Below are 9,358 nucleotides of genomic sequence, written 5' to 3'. Positions count from 1 at the left end.
GGCCCACTGGTGGAAACCCTCATGCAGCTGGTCAACTGGTCATAGGTGCTTCACTGCTGACCAGCTTCTTATTGTATTACACACCACAGACACCAATATGTAAGAGCACATTTCTCCAGTATAGGCACAGCTGAAGAATTTGGAAAATAAAAGCGAAATTAGGGCAGGTGGCCAAAAATACAAAGCTGTCCAAGAATAATATCCATAACCACCTATTGCAGGAAACCTAAACATCAAAGTAGTTATGTAGGTATCTAGCATCTTTTGCATAACTATCAGTGATGATGGCATCTGTGGGTAACTCTTACTTCTCCTAATTTGCTTTCTGTATTAAAAAAAAAACAAACCAAACAAACAAAACACAAAAAAACCCCAAACAAACAAACAAACCCCACAAAATAAAAAAATTTGCTAATCATGCAGCTGTTCCTCACAGTTGACTTCTCACTGTGGTGACTAACCAGACATGCCAACCACCTTGACAGAGATTCTCTTGAACTGAAGCCAAGCCCACAGTTAAAGTTTTCAGCATAACTGCAGCAAGCAGCTGCATTTTATGATTTAAAAACAGTTGTGAGATGCAGTAACATGACTGTGTAGTCAGTCTATATTTTGTTTAGGGGATTCTTACGAAGTGCTTCTATGTCAGGAGGACTTTACCAGCAAAAAGCATCTGATGGAGATGCCTTGCTCTAGCAGAAGTATTCCACTCCTGCCCACCTCAGAGGACATTATCAGATAGGATGGGTGTTATCTTGCTGATTTACTTTTCCTCTGGGCAGGCGTAGTATCCAACAACCCAGAAACTCCTTCAAGGACAATACAAAGCAACAGTCTGCACCACGGACATCTCAGACACTCTCATCCCATCCTGCATCCCCACACACTGAGGGAGAACTGGAGAAGGGGAACCAAATTCCCACTCAGGAAAAATGAGGGGTAAAAGGAGATGTAAGCTGCTTCCTCCCACTTTTCTCTCTCTCCATGTTCTCTCTGCGTGGGTGGCTCTGGAGAGCGTGGTAGAAGGCACAAGTCATGGGAAGAGGAGAAGCAGCATTTCTCACAGCTGAATTTTTACCAGCATGTGCTGAGGTTCATGAACTCACTCAGCCTCTGGCCCAAGGCTAAGTTCAACTGTGTCTGAGGTCTGATGTTAATTTCCATTGTGATCCATCTAAGGAACACAGAGGTTCTCTTCATTGTGCCTAGTTGAAGCTATCAAGATCCTGAATTTCAGGATTTTGCAACTCATAGCTAAAACTTGCACATTAAAAAGATATTTCTGATAGTAGATGGCTCTTTATTCTAAGAGACAAAAATTTAGTAAGAACTAATGGCTAGAAACTTAGCTTAGAAACAAGATACAATTTATTTTATTCATGACAAACCAATGAGAGCAAATAGCTGCTAGACGAAGCTATCACTGAATAATGAAAAAAAAAAATCTTAATTTCTGGATTCGTTTAATTAAAACTACATGTTCCTCTATAAGGTACATTGTAGCTCAAACAGAAATTACAGGACTGAAGCAGAAATCACTCAGCAAAATGCTAAGACCTGCATTATGCAGGTCAGGCTGGAGGATCTAATAGTCCCTTCTGGCCTTAAGTCCTATGAATTATGAATCTAGGGTGCTCTCCTCAGAGTTTCAAAACACTTTGCCAGCACCAGGGTATAATCCGCTCTCATACTGTGAGCCAGCCACAACATGACCTCAGCATCCCAAAAGCTGTGTTATCTGGGTTTTATGGCCATCTCTAAAGGGACGAGCTTTACCCTCTAGGAATTAAATATTTCAGAGGAACAGCTACCAGACTTTACATGTGGAAAGTTTGCCTTTTTCAAAGTGAGAGTGGGGCAGAGAGGTGTTACGAGGCCTCCTGGTCCAAGGCCCCAAAATACTGCAGGACCTCTGTCTTCCTGCAGAATCTCCATGCTACCTCAAGACAGATGTCTTGATACGACCCTGGCAGAGGCAAGGTGACCTCAGCTATCAATATGGTGGTGAAACCACCTCTGATTTTTTTCCTCGCTGAGAAAACAACCCGACCATCTGCCCCACCTTTCTGTATTACAGGCAAAAGACAGGCCTGGACCCTCCCATGTTAGGTACTGCTAAACCAGCAAGGTGGCGAGGCAGCGCATGCTCACGTGGACACGCTGACATCAATATTAAAACGCATATTGACATAGCAGGCAATAAACTATTGAGAAGCAACTTTCGGCTGTGCAGGGATGGCCTGTCTTAACTGCAGACTAGCACAGTTGTGGGTTCAACTTGGCTCTGTGAAAACTCAGCTCAAGCTTTGGGAGATTTATCTGCCTCGACACAGTAATATGCCCAAGACTGACTTCAAAGGAGCTCAGCTCCAGGAGGAGAAGCCCCATTTTCGTCTAGCAGGGAGCCCGAGCTAGTCAGCCAGCCTGGCAGAGACGGACAAGTTGTTCCCTCAACATTGCGAGATGCTCCAGGGACCCAGGGCCAGCCCACGTTCAGCAGTTTGACAGGCCTTGCAGGACCCAGGGTCACTTCAGCAGAGCCACTGGGGTGCCTGTGCACCACACTCCTCAGAACAGTGGGTCTCCAGGGGTGCAGCCCGGGGTGCTGAGCTGCAATTCAGAGCCTTCCCCAAATCCCACCTGAACCACGTGATGCTACTGAGGGGCTCTGGGGGGAAAGATTCACCTCTGATGATCGGCCAGGCCTGGGAAGCCCGAAGACCTCCAATGAGCTAGTATTAACGTGCCTGAATCCGAAAGGTTTCCAGCACAGAGGCAGGAATTACTTCAGAAGCCTTTTCTGTCTGGCATACCTTTCAGATAAAGCAGGGCTCACTACTCCTCTATAAAATCTAATAGTGAAACAAGTGCGTCAACATTAAGGCTTGGAACAACTGTAATCATGCAAATTTCTAAGGGAATCTAATTAGTGCAGTATCAGAACTGCTGAAACAAGGTTTGAGAGTCAAGAGTAGGGAATGTCCCTCGAGAGCATCATCCCAGGTCCCTGCTCTAATAGAGTGTGACCAGGCTGCTGCTCATGCCCGAGTGACTAGTGTAAAGCCCCTTGAGGCATCCCTCTGTTGCGATCATCAAACCACAGATCTCACATATGAAGTAACCACAGAATGAGCCTGAATGCTTTCCCGTAAAAAGCCTGATCCAAACCTGCTGAAGATGATATCGCCACTAACTTCAATACCTTTCCAATCAAGCCTATAACAAGTGTTTTCTAAGATACTACTGCATTGTTCTTCATGCCCTTTCTCTCCATGAGCAGTCACATGGCTTTACTATTCAGTTTTATTTTGACCTAAGCACTCTCAGCAGGCACACATCATGTGAGCAAACCAATCATTTAACAGGCTGGTGATTTGCTGCTGCTCTTGTTAAGCAGAACAGAGAGACCACCCTCATTTTCATAAAGCACCGCTGCAAAAACCGTAGACAATGAGAAAAAGTTAGGAAGCTTTTGCTCTGATCAAGGAATTTAGCCTTAGGTCTGCTATGAACTGTTCTGTAATCAAGTAAAAAAAAAAAAAGTAGGATGAAGGGCTTTGCTTCCTTGCTGGGTCTTTTTTTTCTGCTTTTGCTGAGGACTCCTTCCTTTTGGAAAGGACTGGGTTCCATTTCTTATCCATGGCAGACTGCGCTAGGGCTGTGTTACAAGAGGCGTGCGGGTATGAGGCAGGCAGGAGCTATAAGCACTAGAGCATCGGCTGCATCATCTGGGAGAGGGTTTAACATTTCAGGATCATTGTGCCAAGGTTCTTCAAGATGCGGGTAAACAAATTAAACACGATAATAAAACATATAGCAAAACAAATATGCTTCTTTAAACGAGGAAGAAAACTCCTCCAAGTTCAACAAATGCATATGCTTTGTCTCAGTTCCCTTTGTGCAACAAAGGGTGTCGTCGCCAATGTTAGTTCGGAGTGATGTGCTGAATTATGGATTGCAAAAGGCACAGCTACCACAATAGTGGAACTCTATAAATATCTTAAATTAAAACACATGTACAGACACACATAGCTGAATGACTTCATACTTCAGTGGGCATAACAACAAAATACTGAAATAATTAAATTCATGTATCAGAAATCTTGAAAACAATTTGGTGAAGTTTCCCTATTTCATCCTCTCCCATTTTATAAGATAATTATGGCCAATTAATACACCTAGATTTTGGAAGCAGAATTCCACAGCTCCTCTTTTCTTTCTACATGCAAAAAGGGGGCAAGAGAAACAATAGCTGAGTCTGAGCACAGTTTGGTCTGCAATATGCCACTAGCTTTCATCTATACAGCTCCCTTTAAGTCAAACCAGCTGATTATTGTAGCTCCGAGATGCCTGTCTCTGTAGAATCTCTTTTCCCACAGCCAACATAAAAGAGGAATTGCTTTTGTGGTTGCCTGAGCCAGAACAGTGCTTCTGGGATTTTTTCATGCGCTCTCCCTGTGTCAAAGAGTCAACATAATAGTGCAACATGACAAGATGTTGAGCCACAGTGCCAAGACAACTTGCACACTTTGCATTTTTTCTATTAGAGATGCATCAGTGATTCTGGAAGGGAAGAGGAGGAGAGAGAAAATAGCGCAGAGCAGTGAAGTCCAGCCACAAAAGCCTTTGTGTTTTCATGTTTGTAACAAGATGGAGCATTACAAGACACCGATGATTTGTAGAATTCAAGTGTTGTAATAAATTTGGCCCTTTATTAAAAGTGTTTTCTGAGAAAAAAAACCCCAACAGACTAGAAGATAGCATAACTTCCTCAACTGCAAACCATATACTAAGATGAGCAATGGGTGAATAACTAAAAGTAAAACCTTCTTTCAGATCCCCCCTCCCAGCTTTTCTGGGAGATATTTCCCCCAGATCACAGTACCAAAAACTGTGAGTTCAATTTCTTTTCTTTATACCAGGAATCAAGAAATGTTGAATTATGAAATTTGAGTGTTTTCCAATTTTCCTTTTTATTCTGAAATTAGAACTGATTTTTGGCTGGTTTGTCCAGGACTTTTTTGATTTTAAAAATATTTAAAAACTCAAACAGGTGGATATCCATGAAGCTGATGTTTCTGAAAACACATGTAAGAACTATTATACTAAAACATGCTTCCCTACCACATAGACATTTGAGTTAGATTTTTAAAGACTGACCAGGAGGATGAAAGGGGCAACAATTTATTAACGCCACTAACATTGTCAACCAGCAAGTGGATCAAGAAACAGGACAAGAAAATTCCCTCTCTGAATGTTTTGATCTTCTACAGCAGGCTTTCAGGAGGGAAAAGGGTTTTGTACATCATCGTTGCAGCCTTCCAAACCGGGGTTCTCCTCAACACAGAGAGCAGCAGCAGCCAGAAACGGGCCTCATTTGCTGTGGTTCCCCAATTCCATGGCAACCTGAGGGTTGGGTGCCCACCATCGTGTCCCGCTCAGGATTCCAAGCCCCACTAGGGCCCCCCCTCTCCAGCCCCACGGTGCCTTTGAGCTGACCCGAGCAATCAAGTGGCAAAACCATACTTGGGTTATCAGCTGCCTGCCCAGGCTCGCTCCCTCACAGCAGAGCTTTGGGGCCACCACTGCCCTCCATCCCATTTGGGGACTCCAGAGGGGCTTTGCAGCCCATCCTATACTGTGACCCCAGTCTGACGGGCACTGCTGTGCCTTCTCTCAGCTCTCGAACCCCTTTAATCTGCAGTGGCTGAGAAAGGGGTTGCCCATTGCTGAGGAAGCCCCTGCCCAGGCCAGGCCCATCTCCGTGCTCCAGCACACACAGACCCATTCAGTCACAGGGAAAGGGCAGTTCATTTTCAGCCTTTATCCTTGTAAATGCAGTTTGAGATTGTGGGGAAGGAGGGTGGTATGATTTCTAACAGAAATTAGCTTAATTATAAATTAGAAACATGAAAATAGGATTACCCTCACAAAGGAAAGCATTAGCATTTAACTGTTACAAAAATTACTGCTCTGCTGTTTTAATGCAGTTAACTCAAGGCTGATAAAAGAGTTCACTCTCAGTGCTCTTGTTTTCAAGTAGATAATGACAAGATTTTTGGATTGACTTCCCTTCGCACCCCCTACATGCTCCTAAAATGTCGCTCAGTTGCGTCACAGTATTTATTACTAACCCATGAGCTGTACTGTAGATGTTTGCTCTTGAAGGTCCACGACACCCAGCTGTTTGTTAGGTGACAACCCATGCCTGGAGCCCTGGCAGAGATTATTAGCTTTACCATTTAGTTCGTTTTCTGACAGATTTTAAATCCTGAGAGTTATTTTTAGAAAGGTTACGTCAAGCAAACGTACACTTTTCAGACCTGCTTTATCGTCTACGAATCAAGCCTTGGCTGCGAATTATGATCATCATCCCTATTTAGGAAGAGCAAACATATGTATGTGTAGGGATATAATGAATGAGTCCTTCAGGCCCATCTTGACAATTAATCTCATGGATTCACATCCATTATAAAGATGTAGTAGAAAAATGACAGAAAGTCACAAGTTGCTTTCCAACGTGAAGCCCTACTTTAGCCCCAGCACAGCTTTGCCACACAAAACTGTTAGCCTGAAATTAGCCAGACGTGCTCAGGAAGGGATAGAGAGTATTTTGCAGTAAAAAGAAAATTAATTGGAGGCTTGTTTTTTGGAATATGTCCCAGTGAACAGTTACCCACTCTTGAGGCTCCGACTCCTGCACTGAACCAATAAACATTTCTGCACAGAAATGTTCCTGCAAATAGTATTTTCTCTGATAAAAACTTAAATATAGAAACTAGGCAAAGGAGAGAGACTTTTTCAGATAGAAGTAACTTTTCAGCAAAGCATTTCCTCTTTAGCTTTGCCTTTCAGTTCAAGTGTTTTTTCTGAACTATTTTTTTGAGGGTCACAGAGTGAACTCTGAAAAGGTTGGGCTTTTGGGGATGGGCAAGGCTTTTTGTTAGATTGTCTTTATATATACAGATATAATATAAAGAACGAAGTCAGTAAGACAATTTCTTAGAGAAAAACTCTTTACTCTTTTTACCAGCTGCATTGCCATCTATAATTCAAAGTAGATTAAAAAAATAGTCTCCACACGCTTCAAACTCCTTAAAAGTATTTTTGAAAAAAATAGATCCTTTAAGTTAGCCCAAACTGCTACATTTATTCAGCTGTTTGGGGCCCGGATCTGATCAAAGCAATAAAGTTAGGAGCACTAACTCTCTGCAGCCTCAGTGGAAGGCAGCCAGCTCTCCAGAGGGTCACATCCATAGGACCTTTAGGAGCAGGTAGGCAAGTCCTGCACACACCTTTGGTGGTGTGAGAGCCAGGGAGGTAGAGACCATCTGTGCACACTCACCCATCTGTATGTAAAGCTCAAGGAGAAATAGGCTTGGCAAATACAGCAAGATCCTTCCTCCAGCTGCCTCAGGACAGCTCTTTCATGGCAGCAAAACGCTGTTGTCTTGGCAGGGGACCACCAAGACCTGAGCACCACAGGGCTGGAGAAGCCTCTCCTCAAGGCCACCAGCTGGGCACTGGAGGTCCCGCGCCTCTGTGGGCTTGCGTCTGCCAAAGGTACTGATGTAGAAAAATCACTGCAAAAGCAGCAACATGCTGCCAGAAGGGGCATGGCAGCGAGTACGGGATTTGCCCTTCATCGGCTATGGGAATCCCAGCATTGCTTCTGTAGCTGGTTGGGGTGGAGTCCCAGAAACCTAATAAAATGGGAGACAAGCATCACACTGTGTTGGGAATTGCATCCTCATATCACCTGTTGGTCACATTTATATGTTTAGGCTGTATGCAAAGTTTGTGGCAAGCTATCAATTAAAAATCATAAAAGGAGTTTGTACTGTTAACATTTCTCATAATGTATCATTTATAGAGCCACACTACAGTGTTTTTCTAAGCAAAAGGATGCAGCCTGAAGTCAGGAACAGAAATGTAAATTTGATAACCTGAAAGGGAGTGGCAGGGGACAGAAGTGATGCAAGTTCTTACAGAACCAGGTGTCGGAGATAAGTCACAGGGACCAAGAGGCAATCAGATAGGAAGAAAAGAAAGGGGTTTTTTTAATGCAGGAATACAGCAAACACAGTGGTTTCTCTAACAGCCACCTTTAAGAGCAGAAGAAGATGTAGCAGAAAACACGGTAAAATATGCCAGCCCCAGAGACAGCAGCTAATGAACTCACCCCCAAAAGCTAGCTGGGTTGCAGAAATAGCCGAAAAAATACTCAAAGTTAAGTACAATATTAATAATTATTTTCTTTTATTAACTTTATTCTAGTAGCACATGCCCACAGTCCTAAGTAAACATCCTTTATCCTTCAGTCTCATCTAGTGAAAATACTGACTCTCCAGTAGCATAAAACAACCAGGGTTTCCATGCTACAGGGGTGGAATCAGAGGACTAGTGTGCTCTCGCAAGGAACAACAGCTGAAAAAGAAAATACTCCTCGGGTATCGCAAAAGCAGCAGCACGAGAGCAGGAACAGCCCAAAGGATGTTCAGCACAGGTACACTAGCAGCTTCGAAAGCCTTTCTGCCTCCTGATAAAAGCCACATACCAAAACCCACACACAGCGTAAGTCCAGGACACATACCTAAGGGAGCTCGGGACAGGAGAAGCAGTAGCACTGGAGCTGTAGGAAGAGAACAACCAGGAGGGCTCCCAGCAACCAGCTCTTGGGCTCAGCAGGCAGACCCTCCTCCCCCAGCTGCTTCCCGTCACCCTCCAACCTCTGTGCCAAAACAGGCCACCTGAAACCCATAGCCCAGGGGCACCTCGTTTGAGTGGCTCACAAGGCAGGAAGGGTACAACAGCTGTATTTTGGCCAGATCTGATTGAAATCCCCAGCCTTACATGCAGATGGAGTGCTGGCTGGAGTGTTGTGTGAACGTGTGAGGGCTGCATTGGCAGAGCGCTGGGGGCAGGGCTGTGGTCCCCATGCCCACATGCAAGTGACCCCAAAGCAGTGACTTCCCCTCCCAATTAAAGCTCATCAGCTGGTGTAAATCAGCTCAGTGTGCCTGCTATAGGTGCGGCCATAGGGATCTACATCCAGTGAGGCTCTGGTCTGTAGGATGAATCCTGGTCTCCTTTACAGCTCCAAAGGCAAATCTTAATATTTGCTGAGGTTTGGGATGGGGGTGGGGACATGACATCAGCATCCTGAAATGTTAAGATAAATTGAGGCAGCAGCATTTTGAAGTACTGCTTGTTCCTCTAGAGGCTTTGCCAAAAAAATAAAAGTTTTTTTAAAAAATGACCTTGCGACTTTTTTTATAAAACCCCACTACATCAGAAAGTTTGAAATATAAACAGCTTCTTTTGCTGACTACATCAGTGCAGCTGGGCTGGTCTGCCT

Source organism: Caloenas nicobarica, chromosome 2 (genome assembly GCF_036013445.1).
Source record: "Caloenas nicobarica isolate bCalNic1 chromosome 2, bCalNic1.hap1, whole genome shotgun sequence".
NCBI lineage: Eukaryota > Metazoa > Chordata > Aves > Columbiformes > Columbidae > Caloenas > Caloenas nicobarica.
This window is presented reverse-complemented; position numbering follows the sequence as displayed.